Source organism: Caretta caretta, chromosome 4 (genome assembly GCF_965140235.1).
Source record: "Caretta caretta isolate rCarCar2 chromosome 4, rCarCar1.hap1, whole genome shotgun sequence".
NCBI classification, from domain to species: domain Eukaryota; kingdom Metazoa; phylum Chordata; order Testudines; family Cheloniidae; genus Caretta; species Caretta caretta.
The window spans coordinates 73,427,937-73,446,527 of NC_134209.1; the positions used below are offsets into that span (position 1 = coordinate 73,427,937).

The 18,591-nt window shown below is 39.8% G+C and overlaps 1 long non-coding RNA gene across 1 annotated transcript; it reads left to right on the plus strand.

Moving 5' to 3' along the window:
- Positions 1–6,602: 6,602 nt before the first annotated feature.
- LOC142071899 (uncharacterized) lies at positions 6,603–17,521 on the plus strand. The gene is made up of 3 exons (XR_012668121.1): positions 6,603–6,689; positions 11,893–12,052; positions 17,449–17,521. It is a non-coding gene; the product is annotated as an uncharacterized LOC142071899 (long non-coding RNA).
- Positions 17,522–18,591: the final 1,070 nt, after the last annotated feature.

The following is an 18,591-nucleotide window of genomic DNA, read 5'->3' on the forward strand; positions in this document are numbered from 1 at the left end:
TGGGCAAAAAATGTAGGGGAGGGATGCTAGCTGTTCCAAACGGCCTTGATGACAGCATGTAATATGAATTTTCAGCTTTGCAAGCAGACCAGTTCATATCTTGCTCCGTTCTGTCTGTCACAGGTCTCACTTAGCTACTGAGAGACACTTTTAAACTCACACTAAAATATCTCCACTAAAAAAAGAATTGATGCATTACAGTGAAGTCCAGCGAACGCCTCTCCACTGCAAAAAAACCCCCCAAAAAACAAAAAATCCACTCTTTGACAAAAATTCTACATATTTAAAAAAACCCTATGTAATGAAAAGCCTTGAACAGAACAGCTGGGGCATCCATTCAGTTCCCCATTTCTACAAAATCCATTATTGCTCTTTATCATCCAGTTCAACTCCCAACCTGGATCTTTGTCCCCATTTCACATGCCTCCTGCACCCCCTTCATCTTTCTCTTCTTGACTCGCCAGTTTATTGTCCCTTTCCATGAACTCCCTCTTGCAATCTCCTCAAATCCCTCCATTCTGAGATGGGGGAGTATATATCCATATACTCCCCAGACATCTATCCCCAGTCCAAATCCCCGCGGCTCCCATCCCACTGTTCTATTTCCCCAAAACACCCTCCCCCCCAAAGGATTCTCACTTTTAGTCCTTCAGTAATTCACCCCAGTCTCAAATCTCCCCATCTGCACTCCCCACACATCTAAAATACACACAAACCCCATTGGCTCAGCTCAGCAGCCCCCTGGACTGGAGGAAAACCTGGAATCAGGAGTAGGGTGGTACTGTATTATAAATATTTTATCTATATGAACACATTTATATTATCTATATTTTAAACTTTGCCCTGTATACATACAACTAGCTCTCTATATCCTTGTATTCCCAACTAAAATTAAAAGACACTTCTCAGCAAGCCAAAACAAACAGTGAATTTGGTGCCCGATGAGCTTAACATGGCAGGAATACTTTAAAAACCTGAACAACGAGGAAAATTTTGAAACACCATATCTTCCTCTCTGATTTTTCCCAAACTTCCCAGAAAAACTCTATCTTATGGTGACACATAGCATATAAAATATTTGCGGGATTAGTGTCTTTTTGGATCATTTAGAGTGGTTGAAATTTGCTTATATCTGACATTATTTTCAAAATTAACCATGGAATGGCTACAGCTGATCCATAAAAAAAACAACAACAAAAAACAGTGGGAATTTGTATTATATAGATGTTCTGCTTTACCCTAGTTAGTTGTCGGACTCCAAAAAGCATATAAGGCCTTCCTCCTCTATATAAAAAGTACAACTAGTAAATCCTGTCCTTCATTATTATTATTACTATGTCCCCTCTGTGGTATGATGATAATAAAGATAGTGTGAGCATCCTTATCCTTCTCTACAAGGCTTTTGTTTAATTAATACTGAAGATATTTTTTGTTATGCAGCATAACTGATAATAGAACTATACGTCTCCTGTATTTATACAAAATTGCTCAGTGGCATGGACAGTTTTCTCACTGCTTTTACAAGATCTCCCAATCTTAGTTGATTGTGGGTGACAGCCTATAATGTTTGCTGAATAGAATCTTTGCTGATCAGTTCTGATAAAGCAAGAACAAAGATTGCAAGGAGGTTCTTTATTGGATTCATTTTGCAGTTGCTGATTTGACTCACCATACACCATTACAAGAGCTCTGTAATCCTAAGCAAGCTTGAGAAATGGAAAATGAAGTCTTACAGTTATTTAGACAAATCGGTTCATTCCTACAGAACATGCATTGGCACAGCTCCAAACAGCTGGGTTTGCACAAAGAAGTCTCTTTTTCTGTAAGAGATTCTGGTGTAATTTTGTCTCACTCCATAAAAATTGCTTCTTCTTTTTTTTTAAACAAAAAGAAAAGTTCATCGGCTAAGCTTTGCATGATTTAATTTAATTTAGTTCTAAAAATGCAAGACTAAGACTGATTTAAAATTGTTTAGGAAGGCAAATGACACAGATGTGCACCATAAACTTGTTCTATTACTTACCCTAGATCTTGCATTTATTGCACATTCAGAATTTCTATGGAGGTCTATGAGAGTTTTCAGTGTGCAAAAATTGCAGAACAGTCCCCCACATATACACAGGTTTTCCTAACAGTATTCCATGTTATTGCAGTAGAACTACCAAGAGGAACAATTTAGACAGACTTTTTGCGGATGCTGGGCTTGGATCACTGCATCACAAAAGTATTTTAATTTCCTGTGAAACAGAAGCTTCATCATTCCATGAAATCAACAAGAGAAGTAGAATGGATGTGTTTAGCAGAATGACTTTTAGTTACACTTCTTTTTTGCTAGGAATAAGGGTTGCACTAAGGTTTTCCTTAACAAAATAATTCCCCTTCTATTAAGAAATCAAACAATTCTGATGCATTATTTAATTTCAGTTAAGGCCTGATCTTTGTTTCATTGAAATCAGTGACAAAATTTTCCTTGACTTTAGTGGGAGCAAAAAACAGCAGTATATTTATATATATATATATATATATATATATACTGCTGTTTATATATATATACTGCAGAGATGAATTTGGCCAGTATTTTCTAGTGGTTGGTCTGGATGTATTTTAGGAATTTGATCACTTATAGAATCTTAGAATCATAGACGATTAGGGTTGAAAGAGACCTCAGAGGTCCACCCCAACTACATAATCCCAGCCAGGGCTTTGTCAAGCTGGGCTTTAAATACCTCTAGGGATGGAGATTCTACCACCTCCCTAGGTAACCCATTCCAGTGCTTCACCACCCTCCTAGTGAAATAGCTTTTCCTAATATCCAACCTAGACCTCCACCACTGCAACTTGAGACCATTGCTCCTTGTTCTGTCATCTACCACCACTGAGTACAGCCGAGCTCCATCCTCTTTGGAACCCCACTTCAGGTAGTTGGAGGCTGCTATTAAATCCCCCGTCACTTGTCTCTTCTGCAGACTAAATAAGCCCAGTTGCCTCACCCTCTCCTCATAAGTCATGTGCCGCAGCCCTCTAATAATTTCTGTTGCCCTCTGCTGGATTCTCTCCAATTTGTCCACATCCTTTCTGTAGTGGGGGGCCCAAGACTGGATGCAGTACTCCAGATGCGGCCCCACCAATGCCGAATAGAAGGGAATAATCACTTCCTTCAATCTGCTGGCAATGGTCCTACTATATGCCGTTAGCCTTCTTGGCAACAAGAGCACACTGTTGACTCATATACAGCTTCTTGTCCACTGTAATCCCCTGGTCCTTTTCTGCAGAACTGCCATTTAGCCAGTCGGTTCCCAGCCTGTAGCGGTGCATGGGATTCTTCCATCATAACTGCAGGACTATGTACTTGTCCTTGTTGAACCTCCTCAGATTTCTTTTGGCCCAATCCTCCAATTTGTCTAGGTCACTCTGGACCCTAACCCTACCCTCAGCATATCTACCTCTCCTCACAGCTTAGTGTCACCCGTGAACTTGCTGAGGGTGCAATCCATCCCATCATCCAGATCATTAATGCACTCCTCAAAGTATTTTGTCACACTCATGTTTGGCAGTATTAGATTTCATCCCAATTTGCATAATAGTTGAGAGTGAATATATATTTACTACTGTAATTGATTGCTGTTCTCCACTTTAAAGTATTTAACCTTAGCCAAGAAAGGACTCACACTAATTACTGAGGGGTCAAATTAAAAAACACCTCTCTAAGTTAATGTGAGAGCTACATACCGGTCTTCAGTTTTCTATGGTGCCTATCACTACTTGGATTTTACCTGCCTCTTCTGGAGCAAACTTGATTGCACTTTTTAGCAACCAACTTTAAAGTATATTGTCAAATGTTCTTCATGTCTAAGCATATCACTCAGTTTAGTCTCAAAGTTATCAAAGAACCACACAAATGTGTCCCCTCACTTGCGGAAACTTATTCACATCAGGAATAACGAATCATGAAACAGGCAGACTGAAGGCAGAAAGCTCCTGAAATGTCCCCCATTGCCCTAGTATCTGAGCACCACACGACTTTTAATGTATTTATCCTGATGATTTAACTGGGAATTGGTCCTGCTTCGAGCAGGGGGTTGGACTAGATGACCTTCTGGGGTCCCTTCCAACCCTGATATTCTATGATTCTATGATTCTATGATTCTATCCTCATGACAACCCTTGTGAGGGAGGGAAGTGCTATTAACCCCATTTCACAAATGATGAACTGAGGCACAGTGAGACTATGTGAGTTGTCCAAGGTCACACTGGAAGCATGTAGTGGAGCAGGGAACAATCCACTGACTCATCCTTCTCCCAGTCCTGCAGCATTTAAAATTCCATCCATAAATACTTTTTTTTTTGTGGTTTGGGATTATTTGCACACCCTGTGCCTCACATTTAGGCTTTTGCAGGTTGAGAGGTCTTAGGTAAAGCAAAAAGTAAATGTAATGAAACAACCATGTGATAATTGGATATAGATCCAGTTAAAGTCCAGATTCAAATCCAAATCTGAATTTGAAAACCTCAAAGTTTGGGGAGGGGAGGTTTCATATCAGTGATATGAGTTTGGTTAATTTTGAAGATGGGGACCATCTGCAAAATTCAGATGCAAATCTAGGTACATTAAAATTTTGGAATGATCAGATTGGAGGTTTTGTTTCAGACCTGTCTCATGTCTAAACTTGTCCAGATCCTCTAATTTAATTAATACTCCTTTATTCTGTGAAGCCCCAGTGGTGCTTGAGAAATTGCATAAAAATTTACAGTTTATGATTGTGTCAAAACCTCAAGAAACTGTCCCAGGAAAAAAGAAAAGGAGTACTTGTGGCACCTTAGAGACTAACAAATTTATTTGAGCATAAGCTTTCGTGAGCTACAGCTCACTTCATCGAATGCATGTAGTGGAAAATACAGTGGGGAGATTTTATATACACAGAGAACATGAAACAATGGGTGTTACCATACACACTGTAACAATAGTGATCAGGTAAGTTGAGCTATTACCAGCAGGAGAGCCGTGGGAGGGGGAAACCTTTTGTAGTGATAATCAAGGTGGGCCATTTCCAGCAGTTGACAAGAACATCTGAGGAACATTAGAGGGGCAGGGGGGACCGGGGGGAGAAATATGGGGAAATTGTTTTACTTTGTGTAATGACACATCCACTCCAAGTCTTTATTCAAGCCTAAGTTAATTGTATCCAGTTTGCAAATTAATTCCAATTCAGCAGTCTCTTGCTGGAGTCTGTCCAGTTTGGCCAATGTACAAGAGTACCCAGAAGTCACCTACTACAGAACAGGCCCAACAAAGAAAATAACAGAGCGCCACTAGCCGTTACCTTCAGCCCCCAACTAAAACCTCTCCAACGCATCATCAAGGATCTACAACCTATCCTGAAGGACGACCCATCACTCTCACAGATCTTGTGAGACAGGCCAGTCCTTGATTACAGACAGCCCCCCAACCTGAAGCAAATATGCACCAGCAACCACACACCACACAACAAAAACACTAACCCAGGAACCTACCCTTACAACAAAGCCCATTGCCAACTGTGTCCACATATCTATTCAGGGGACACCATCATAGGGCCTAATAACATCAGCCACACTATCAGAGGCTCGTTCACCTGCACATCTACCAATGTGACATATGCCATCATGTGCCAGCAATGCCCCTCTGCTATGTACATTGGCCAAACCGGACAGTCTCTATGTAAAAGAATAAATGGACACAAATCAGATGTCAAGAATTATAACATTCAAAAACCAGTCGGAGAACACTTCAATCTCTCTGGTCACTCGATTACAGACCTAAAAGTGGCAATTCTTCAACAAAAAAACTTCAAAAACAGACTCCAAGGAGAGACTGCTGAATTGGAAATAATTTGCAAACTGGATACAATTAACTCAGGCTTGAATAAAGACTGGGAGTGAATGTGTCATTACACAAAGTAAAACTATTTCCCCATGTTTATTTCCCCCCCACACACACACTGTTCCTCACACATTCTTGTCAACTGCTGGAAATGGCTCACCTTGATTATCATTACAAAAGGTTTCCCTCGCAGCCTCCTCCTTGCAAGCTGCTAATTGTGTTAGTACATTCTAAGACAGAGTCTGTTCTCAAAGCAATTCTTTGTAACAACAACTACTCACACAGAGAGAGATTCAAAGCAATACTCTGTAACAACAGAAACAGGACACACAGACTACCCACCCTGTTATTGTATTTATCTCGCTTTGCTAACAACTGTGATTAAAATAGAGATAGAGGATGTATGTGGATGGATGCTTGGTGTGGATAATAAATGAATGGTCAGGGCGGTGCCAGCCTAAAAATCCAGTGTCCATCAGCTGAAGAAGGCGTCAAGTGGAAATAACCAGAGGGCCCCCAATGGGCAGACTGGAATCCACCCAACAGCCTCAAGGATGGGAGAACCAAAGAGTAAGATAACACTGGCAGCATGGAGCCGTCAGGAATGTGCCATCTGCTGATTGATTCAGCGACAGCATGATAAAGCAATTCCCATAGACTGACATAGGAAGAAATTCCTATAGAAATGGACTCTAGAAAGTGAGAACTTTGGGGTCTGATTCTGGAAACCAATTTCCAGGAGCATCAGATGTGCATCTGACAAGGCCCTGCTCCCTCCTCAGGTCCAGGCCACCTGGCCAGTGGCTTTGCATGAGCAACTCTAAGGCTGGTAACTATGATAACAACCTTCCAGAACCTCTGTGTGTGTGTGTGTGTGTGTGTATGAATGAATGTGTGAATAAATATGAAATCGAATGGAATGTTATAGCTATAACTAACTGCTTACTATGATTCTTTCTGTATTCACATAAATGTGGTATTTTGCCTTTTCCCCTTTAATAAGATCCTACTGGTTTTTATTTTATTGGTATAACACCCACTGTATTTTCCACTGCATGCATCTGCTGAAGTGAGCTGTAGCTCACGAAAGCTTATGCTCAAATAACTTTGTTAGTCTCTAAGGTGCCACAAGTATTCCTTTTCTTTTTGCAGATACAGACTAACATGGCTGCTACTCTGAAAGCTGTCCCAGGAAAGAGGCTAGATCTTGTGTATGACTTAGCAAACCTATCAGACAAACAAAATGTGCACAGCTCGGACCTTTGGGCGGAAGCCTGGGCATCACCTTCTACTAATACAGACGTTTTTCCACCCTTTTAGCTTCAGTAAAAAAAAAAACACTCTGGGAAGCAGGTGCCCAAAGAGATATAACAAGAGAAGAAAACCTTCAGAAAAGCAGGAGATGAAAGGGAACTTTTTGTTGCCAAGAGCCAACAGTCTTGCACATGTTTCTCTTTTAAACATTTTGGGCCAATTTAGGCCTTCACTTACACAATCCAACCCACTGAAGACAATGAGTTTGTGTAGGTGTAACTGAGCCCAGAATTTAGCTCACTATTTATCAAAAATGGTCAGATTGAAGATTAACTTGCTTTGTTGAATATTTATTAGTGTTCCACTTCACTTGAAATATGAACTGCAAGTCCTTCCATAAATAAATTAAAGCTGTCTAGTTTAAATGTGGTGTCAACAAATCTTTGAAGCTTGTTATAAGTCTGATCCAAAGCCTGTTGTAGTCAACGGGAGTTTTTCCATTGATTTCAAGGGCTTTGGATAAGGGCCTAAGTGCAGTGAGCTGGTATAATGAGTTATAAATAAAATTTTAGCAGGTCTCCTTGCTATAGCAACAATGCTGCTGGAGTGTATTTTTCCCAGCCATGTGACAGAACAAGTGTCACAATATTGGAGCTGAAAGGGAGTCTGAACCCACTCATTTCAGTGTGTCATGCAGTTAAAATAATGCAACCCTAAAATGGTAATGTTCCTAATGCTTATATTAATGACTGGACCTTTCTCTTTGTTGTTCTTTTCAAACTTATGTCATTTGACATGGCATATAAAACTGCCATGTCTCCAGGAAAACAATACATGTAGACTCCATACCACAGTCCCCAAAAGAGACTTTACAAGGAAACAGTAAGTTAGGGTTAGTGGTCATTTCTCCCCACTGTGGGATATTTGCTTTTCATTGTGTCAAGCCAAAATGATTGACATAGTTTATTATTAACCGTAATTCAGCACTAGAGGTGCGCTGCCCCGCTAATGGCCCTTGCCTACTTCAGCAAGCATGTGGGGCTCATTTCTGCTCTCTGTTTACAAAAAGTAAACTGATAAAAGTTGCAAAAAGAAAAGGAGGACTTGTGGCACCTTAGAGACTAACCAATTTATTTGAGCATGAGCTTTCGTGAGCTACAGCTCACTTCATGCATCTGATGAAGTGAGCTGTAGCTCACGAAAGCTCATGCTCAAATAAATTGGTTAGTCTCTAAGGTGCCACAAGTCCTCCTTTTCTTTTTGCAAATACAGACTAACACGGCTGTTCCTCTGAAACCTGATAAAAGTTGCTAAATTTTGGTATATGGTATGAGAAGCTCAGCTGCGGGAACGTCTCTGTGCTTCCTTCTTCAAAATCTAGTTCTCTCTTTCATATATCTACTATTATTATATGTAGGCTTGTTTTGCTGCATATATTATTTTAAATCTCTCTGTGTGCCTTATTCTGGCTACTTATCTGCAATGAGATTCCTATAGTCCCATTTTTATCATTTTACCTGACTGTAATTATTAACTAAATAATTGTGATCAGTATTAGAAGCCTGATCCAAAGCCCAGTGAATTCATTTGGAGTCTTTCCATTGACTTCAGTGGGCTTTGGAACAGGCTCTGAATGAGGAATAAGCTTTGCCTGAAATGGGAGCATCCAAACAGTTTAGGCAACATATGTTTGAGCCGGAAGGAAAACATACAGAGCCAAATTCCCTCTGGGATACGTATCACTTTTTCCAGACATAGATGTAAATTTATAAAGATTTTAATGGTGACCATATACCTGAGCTATATGCACTTGTCTTTTGGTTTGTAGCAGTTGGTAACATATGGCATATGCCTTTCAGCAAAGTAACAAGCCAGCTGTGAAATCCCACAGACTAGAGGTAGTATTCCTCTGTCAAAAATTCATAGCACTACATGCTTTTCACTACACGGAGAGGCGAACCACCTCTGAGAGAGTGATGCAGTCCCTTCTTGCAGATTGTATATGCAATTTCCATTCTGTTACATCCTTCCACACAGGGTGTTTTGAAACAGTTAAATGAAATGAAAAATAATTCGAAATTATATTAGTAACATCTGTGGAATAATACTTGGGTTACTTGTTAAATAAAGAGTATTACCAATGTAACATCAACTGCAGATGGAAAACTACATATATGGATGATGACTGTACTCCACTCATTTGTTTATGCTCTCCAAGTCCCTCAGTGTATACATGACCTCTCTCAGGGATGGATTTTGCATTTAGAATTAGCTGAGAGATGTATAACACCGCATCTGATCTAACAGTTCCCTATTATCAACTATGCTTCAGAGAAGACATTGCTTATTTCAGCACATATATGGAATATATTGTGCTCATGAAATGTGCCCGGAAGACTTTCGGTCCTCAGGGTCATTTATGCTCTATTGACACCATTTATATTTACACCAGCTTTAAGGCCCCTTTACTCTGCTCTGCCAGAGCAATGTAAAGAAACCTCAGTGGTAATGATAACCAGAGCCATTAGTTTTAGGCAGGAATATGTGAAAGACTCAAACGGTCTTTTAATCAAACCACACCCTGGGCCAAGAGAACTCCCCTGCCTCTGCCCAGAGGAGGAGAATGTATGTATTCTCAGCTTTTAGGGAGGAGCAGGTACCACAGTAACTTTATTAACATGCTTAAATTATCTTAATCTTACCTTCATGTTACAGGTTGCTCAAGCTTGGAGATGCTTATGGACTGAATTCTTCTCTTCCGATTTTCCTAATTTCTCCTTTCCTTCTTAGTTTACTTCTTTATTCTCTGTCATCTCATAATACACACTTTTTCTTTACTTGTCCTTATTCCACTACTGTTATTTGTACTACCGTAGCATCCAAAAACACCAGTCAAAGAGCAGCGTCGATTACACTTAGGCACTATATCAACAAGCAGAAAAGACAGCACTCCTGATTCAGAAACTTATTCTCCCAGAGATTCAGTTCGACATCTAAAAGGTAGGAAGCTTCTCTAAATCTTGTTTGTACATCCTGAGTCTTCAAAACTGATTTCGAAATCTGTCTGTGGGAGCAGACTCTCTTGTAAGATTTGACTTTTTCTCGTTAGGGCAGAAATTCAGCAAAAATCAGGTTCGGCAGATGCAAAAATGCTTATCCATTCAGCAGTAACTTATTGAATTTGGCAATACAGAGCCCCACAATCCATCTTTTCCTGAGGTGGATTGAGAGGCAACAGCTGGTGAAGGAGTCCTGAACAAGGGACAGGATGGAGCTGTGAGGAACTAGTACAGTGGCATTGAAGCTCTGGGCAGACAGCCCTTTGCCTTTGCATATCCTACAAGATCTACATAGATCTGCTATTTCTGTGGGGTTGGAGGAATTCTTGGCTCCCTCCCCAGTGGAAAGATGTAAAGTCAACTCCATCAGTGCAAACCATGAAAGTTATACAGATTTGTATCCTGAAAGAAACCAAACTTGCTATTGCATTATTTCACACGCTACCTTAATCCTTAAACTACCAAATATAGACACTATTAGGAACCGATGTTGTTTTTAAGGACATCTTAATTGTTCTCTGAAAGTGTGGTTCTCTGTAATAACATAACTAAGAAAAAGACACACTCACTCCCACTGAATTTTAGCCATTGCTTTTATGTACAGACAAAAGAGTTAGTCTTAGAGCTTTCCCCCACAAAAATTCTGAATAAAAAAATTTTCTTTTGAATATTTTCAACAGATGGATGAACATCAAGAGAGTTAGACTGAGACAGAAAGACTCCCATTTATATCAACAGGAATTTTGCCACTTATGGTCAGGATCAGGGCCAAGGTTTAGCAGATCAAATCTGAATTGTGATGCCACACCATGACAAACACACTCTGGTTCCAATGCCAGTAAAGTCCACGCTTCAGGGATGGAGTGCAGGCAGCAGGAGCCTGGAGCTGGCCTTATGGGAAAGCATAGCTTCTCTTTTCCCATGCACTCCAATTAAAGTCTTCCAGTAACCAGGACTTTTCCAGGCTGCAATCACATTGTGAGGGTGCAAGTGTCATACTTAAACCTGTGATGTTTCAGTTCAGCAGATTCTAACAGAGTTTATTCAGAGGGACTCTTTTTTTGTAACCACTCATCCTGTTCTTAAATAAATATATAACTATGGCATTGACTTCATCTGCTATACTTATGAGTGAATATCACAGATTCAATTCTGTATATGAAAATGGAAAGCATATTTCACTTTGGTGACTCCTAAACAAGAAACTTAATTAAAAGAACTGACTGGCTGAAAGAGTAATTCAATGGAGTCCAGTTAAAACCCCAAGAAAATTACACATAATTTGCAAAAATGCCATACCCCAGGAAGGAATCCCATGTTAAAAAGCTTGGAAAGCAACAGCTAAGGGATCCTGCCATCCCCTAGTGCCATAATATTCTTCAATTTTCAGTATCATGACTTACATCATCCACTCAACCGCCGGGTTTAACCACTAGCCACAACCACGCTATATATGTTCTCCATTCCCTGCCTTTAGGGTCGAGGGTAGGATTCTGTTATTCCTCCTAATCCAACACTTCCTAGTTCCACCACACAAGGCTCTTTTAGTCAGACTTTGGCGGAATTTTACCCATCCACAGGAAGTAAATGGATTTATTTTTCCTGTCTATAATTACAGAGACATGGAGCATTTATGCTGAAAATATGGACCTAAATTATGAGTGGAAGGTGGGGTGCCAAAAAGCACTGAAACAGATGTAAGTTTTATTTTCTTACTAGGCAAAGCAACCATTGTGAAAGCTGAAGGATATCACCAATGGGTGGTAAAGCTGACAGCAGAAAATCAAAGAAATCTTAGCACTAAGGCAACAATGTAACATAAAAAAAATGTGTCAGCTCTCCATGGCCATGCAGATTATCACTCACATCATGATGGAAGGTAAGAATTGTTTCCCAGTATGGAGTTGACACTGCATGAGCTTTAATCTGTTGTTCTTTGCCTTTCAGATCTCTTGCTTCAGAACACAAACACTAACAAGATGACAAAAGCTGTATTTGAGCATTATATCTACTTGCAAACTAGCATTTCAAGTTCAAGTTTAGACATACTAGGGAACAAAGCAAAATGAAGAGGAAGGCTGTGATTTTAGTGGGGCTTTAACCTCTTTTGTTCTTTGACCTTTTGTAGCGCTCAGAATATATCAACACTTCTGTCGCATGAATTACCTTATCAGCTTAGTTGATGCTGATATAGCCATTTATGCATCCAATTACAGCTAGAAGCATAGATTTTGGTGGCTTTTCATCCCATTTCCAGCTGCAGGTGTCCCAAAGCACTAAGCAGTAAGGCCCAAATCCTGTGAGTCGGCACACAACTCAAGCACTGGGCTAATGCTAGTGATCACTGCAAAGGAGGAACGGAGAGAAGTAGTATCATGCCCAGAGTGCAGAGTGACTGTTCAGCAGCTACGACTGCCATGAATCTGCCGAAACCCCCATGTCTCCCTTATCTCTGCTTTGTGGAGGGCCAACGCGGGTTGGGAGAGTCAGAGAAAAATGTATTTTATTGAAATACAGCATTTCACATTATATTTTTTAAACTCTAAGTTTGCATATAATAAGACTTATCTTCAACATTCTCTTTTTCTCCCTTTTATAACAAATTCAGTCCTTTGATAGCTGCTGGACTGACAGCTCCAGAACGGAAGGTTTTTTTTCATAGCACAGGCAACAACATGCAAGCTTACAATTGTCCAGGAAAGGTCTCTTAATGGAACACTCACTAGGAGTGAAAGGGTAGTTCAGTCTCTCTGCCCAGTCTCTTCTTGGTCTTTCTATACAACTGGTCAATCAGGATTTAGCTAATGGTAATTTGTGGGCTGGTTGACTGATGGACTTGATGAATGAGAGATGATAGATAGGGTGGGGGTAGGCCATGAAAGGCCTTGAAAGTAAACCAAGTAGCTTACCTTTGACACAATCAAGGCAGAGCCAGTGGATGGCTGCAAACAGAGGGATGACATGGATCAGTGACAAGCTAGGAAAATGATCGTTGCAGCAGCATTCTCAATGCATATGAACAGGGCAAGACTGTATGTGTAAAGGCCAGAGAGAAGGATGTTGCAGAAAATCGTGCCACAAGATAAGGGCCTGTGTGAGTGTTTTAGTTTAGTAGATAGATAGGAAAGATTGTGTCTTAGAGACAGAATTTTGAGAAAGAATTGGCAAGATTTAGATAGAGCCTGGAGGTGGGGACTTAGAGAAAGATCTGAATTATAGATGATGCCCGGGATACAGTCCTGAGTGACAAGCAGGATGGTGGCATTGGCCACAGTGACTGAGAAAAGAAGTAGGAGGGTAGGTTTGAGGGGGAAGGTTAAGACCTCTGTTTTTACCCACTTTGGGCTTGAGCTCATGGCTAGACATTTATGAGATGTCAGAGAGACCCCAAGGTTGTCAGAACGAGAGCTTGTTGTGTTTCAAATAGTTAATTCTTTTATCTTCCCTGAGCACAATGCTTTTATAATAAAAAAGTACTTGCTGTTTGGGTATCAGCAGTTTCCTGTGTTTAAGTTTACCACAATTGCACTACAGCTACCTTGCTAGTGTTCTTTAGCCCTCTAACATTTTTAGCGATAGGAGTGTGCATTTCCTTTTCTGGAGAGACTGGAGGCAGGAAATGCTGTCCATTTTTATCTCTGATATGTCATGTATTGTAGAGAATTAAGAAGTATGACCTGTTGTTTTTTGAAATTCCCAAACCAAAAAGGCTTATTGGAGCACGAGCTTTTACCATCTGTCAGGCATAATTCTCACACTTCATAAAACTGCCTCTCACATTGGTACCACTTTCTGTAACAGTTTGTTAATAAATTCCATCCAAATCTTGAAGTGTTTCACATGACAAGCTGAAGAATATCCCTGATAAAGCATGCTTATTCTGCTTAGCAGCCCTCCAGGGACTGCCAGGCTTATGTTTTTGTGGAAGGAAGCAGAGATAACATTCCTTAGCAGAGGATGCCAAGCCTACATAATTAAATGACAAGTACAGTGCAAAGGGCTAACAAGGAAAAGGTCCTGAAATCTGAGACAAACAATTTTTAGAGAAAGTTAGATTCACCGATTTCAAGATCAGTTTTGTTCATTAGATGCAGTGAACAGGATATTATTGCTTGAAAGATCTTCAGTTCAAGTTGCTCCCAGCTGACCTGTCATTCTCTGTGCATTAAATTATAGTGTTCATGTAAAGTGTCTATTCCTATTAGTATTACATACAGCGATCACCAAGGAAGAGAAGAATGAACTAAACTTCACAGAAACATCTCTAAGAGGACTAATGACACTGGGAGACACCCACATGGTTGATCTATGCTATACACATACATTAGGAAGGAAGAGGATATCTACATTTTTATTGTACAAAATTTCATTGAGATTTTCAATGAAAATATGTTTGGTACAATATATGATCAATCACATCTTGTTCCAAAAAATAGAATTCTTAGGAAGTACTTTGCAAAATCGTTATGAAGCTCTCTATAAACCTGAAATGATAAGTTGGAAACAGCTTGTCTTCTGGACTCTTTCAAGTGGGCATGGAGTCCAAACTGCTCCACAAAATTGAATCTTATCCATCTTTGGAAGAACAGAAATAATTTCTCATATTCCTGTAGTTAAAGAAAATGTTGGCACATCTTGAAAAATTACAGCTTCCTTCATCTCACTGAGTACTTGTCTCACTCTGCAGTTGTATCATAACATATGGCAAGAGATGCAGATGTCAAGCCATTATGTATTTCATTTTAATTACTGATCTTAAATGTCCAAATTCTAAGATGGATCATCCAAATTCTTCAATAAGATTTGGGGGTGGAACTGACTCTGGAGCCTGCTCAGAAACCTTGCAGCTCCCGGGAGACCTGTCTGGAGCCCAGAGTATCAGCCAGAGTTGAGTGTTACCTGACTGGAGGCCCTGTCCTCTGCTCCAGCTCATATCCCAGGCAGCTCCCCTGCCTACTCCATTGGAGTCATGCTGCCAAGACTTCTCCGGCCCCAGTCCTTTAAAGCAGGTTCCTGGTCATAGAGGAATCCCTGGGGTTCCAGGGTATATTACCTTTTCAATCTAATCTCTGCAGTGCCAGATGACATGATTTGTGTTCCCCATCTCTGCCCACACACAACCCAGTCCCCATCCCCTTTCCCATACAGAGCAAGCCATCAATGTATCCTCGGAAGGGATGGGATGGTGCTATGGAGGCAATTGACTGGACCCATCTGCATGAAAGGTTTGACATCAGAAGTGGAGGTTCCCCTCCATGCACAGAATTAGCGTCACAATCTGGCCCTCTGCTCTTGAGTATGCTACTGTAAATCTGAAGTAACCCCAATCAGTTAAAATCCTGTTCTTATTGACAATCTAATTAATTCAGTACAGTCAATTTATAGCAGTATATACTCCTTAAAGTATAGGTGAGGGGACAATTTGATCTAAAATATAGAAAAATGTTAAGACAATCAAATGCAAAATTATAATTAATTATAAGAACTTCAGAACAAGAATGACCATACTGGGCCAGACCAACAGTCCGTCTAGCCCAGTATCCTCTCTTCTGACAGTGGCCAATACCAGATGCTTCAGAGGGAATGAACAGAACAGGGCAATTATCAAATGATCCACCCCTATCATCCAGTCCCAGCATCTGGAAGTCAGAGCCTTAAGACACCCAGAGCATGGGGCTGCAAATACAAAAATACGAATTGTAAAACTATACAGATCATAGTGCTGCCTATTAGTATATTTTTGGCTTCTGAAGAAATGTACACTCCAGAGACTTTAAAAATAAAAACTCTTGGGCTACTTTATCTGCTTAGCTGCTATGAGACAGGGATTTCAGCCCTTTGTTCCCAAGCCTGTTCACTCTGTTAAAACTTCACTACTACAAATTATCCCTTTCCATCATCAGAACATCACCACACATGGATGTGGGTTTTTCTTTTCAAATTTTAAAAAATTATTCAAACAAAAACGCTTGAGTAAGACTAGGCTACAGTAACACCACAGTACTCACAGGCTTCATTGCTAGTCAACCCCATTTAGTAAGAAAGAATTATAAGTCTCATGAGTAAATGGCTAGAAAATGTTTCCACAGGAAAAGCTTCATAATCTCATGTGGATTGTTTCTTGAAAGAAGCATCTTCAAGACTATAACTCTTTTAAAAATACCATCCCATCAATACTATACTGTAGAGTCATAATTACTTCAGATCTTGGTACTATTGCAAATCACAGGGATCCCAACTAAAAATCCCAGTGAACATACTCATTTTATTCTTTATAGTCCAGGACACACAAGGACACACAAGGACACACACACTCCAGAAATAATTGCCTAAATGAATCATTGCCTATGACAATTTTTTTTAGTGTTAATTAAAAAAAGACACCACAATGTCATTTTTAAAATATTCAAAGAGAAAAGAGATTCAGTGCTGGATGTAACACTAAATATAAAGTTTTACAGTACTAGGCAACCATCTCAGAACTAATATGCTACTGTTAACTAAGAACAGCCATACTGGGTCAGACCAAAGGTCCATCAAACCCAGTATCCTGTCTTCCGACAGTGGCCAATGCCAGGTGCCCCAAAGGGAATGAACAGACAGGTTATCATCAAGTGATCCATCCCCTGTCACCCATTCCTAGCTTCTGTCACTTCACACTCAGATAACAAGCATTTTGTCATTTTTTCTTCATTTAATAACTAGAAGATTTCTTATACAGAAATATTATCAAAGGGAGATACTGTACTTTTTAGAAGAAAATTTTCAATTTGTCATGGGTATACAAATCGGCATTTGTACTCACAAATCAGGCAATTGTACATATAAACACCAAACTGCACACACAAATCAGTATTCTACTTTTTAGAAACAAGCTAAGGTATTTACATATATTTAAAGAGGCATTCCCAGAATGTACAGGTACAGAGTTACAGGCCAACTGGAAATTTGTCCCTTAATTTAGTCTCTCTATATATGCATATATACACACTGTTTTGAAATCATGTAGTTTATGGACAGTTTTTGAGCAATATCCTGTATTTTAGATAATATGAAAAAGAAGGAGGAATATTGCTTCCACTATGATAAGCAAAAATTCTCATCTTCTGTACTTCTGAAAAGATTCAAGATTATTAAACGTGCTGACACACTGCTGAGGAGATTCAAGGCATCTGTGGCTATGCTACTTGTTTTATACTCTGTCTTTCAATACTATTAAATCTATGATAGTCTTCTTAGTTTTGTTTTTTTTAATTCCATTTTATGTGGTTCTAGTTTTCAGACAGATTCAAGAATGACACAAACGCCTTCCTCCACCCACAGACCTTGGATTCCTGCCATTGGTTACACCCTTCCAACTAATGTGGAACATGAAGCTGTGTCTGGTCCCATATATCCATAAATGGAAGGAAGGCCAGCACAGACGATGTAGGAATGAACAAATGAAGCAAGCATCCACAGTTTCTTTCCTGACTGTGGATCCCTAACACAGGCACAGCAAGGCTTATTTTTAATAGATTCATTTTATTCTGATTTTCAGACAGGAGTGTCATTTCATTGTCAGGTTGTTGTTTTAAAAATGAAGTAAATTAATCTAACTATAAGCTTTATCCGAGCTGTTGAGGTGAGAGCAGATCTCTTCTGTCTGAGCATATTAGCAGCAAATAAACTATGCAGAATGTTTGTTTGGCTGAAACCACTGCATAAGCAGTTATATAAGTGCACTTGAAATGTACGGAATTCTTTTGTTTACTGAGAAATCCTTCACCTTTTGTAAATTAAAAGCTCAAAGTTATCCTTACTTCAGCTATTCCTTATTCTTATGCCCTGTATCAATCATTATTCTTTGGATTATTAACAATACTGTATTTAGCACCATATTAAACAATCATAGGCTAAATAATACCAAATATGACAGTTGCTTCCCAGGGTTTGTATTTATCATCACCAGTATTAGTAATAATTTGAGGCCTGATCTTATGTCCCATTCTCATATCAGTACTCCTTAAAGTCAATGGGAGCATCTGCATGAGTGAGGGGTATGCACTTCAATATGGGGTACAAGATGAGGCCCTTAAGCTGAAGGAAGGACTATATATAGAAACATTAAGGCACAGTGATGTTGGGGAACAATGTGCAGGTGCACCACCCTACACAAACACCAGAAAGAGCGGTTGCTGAAGTAGACACACTATTTGAATCCCTGCATCTCAAAGAGTGCTGTTGTTCACCCTTGGAAAGAGTAATGTCTAATCCACTGTGTGGCTAGCCATGGTTCCACTCACTCTCTATCCTCCCTCACCCAGTTTGGAGAAGTTAGCACTGGCAGTGTCATTGGCCTGACAGAAACCTTACACCCTGCAGAAGCTGCTTAGGGTATTGACACTGCATTTGGCAAAATATACAAAATGTGTCACA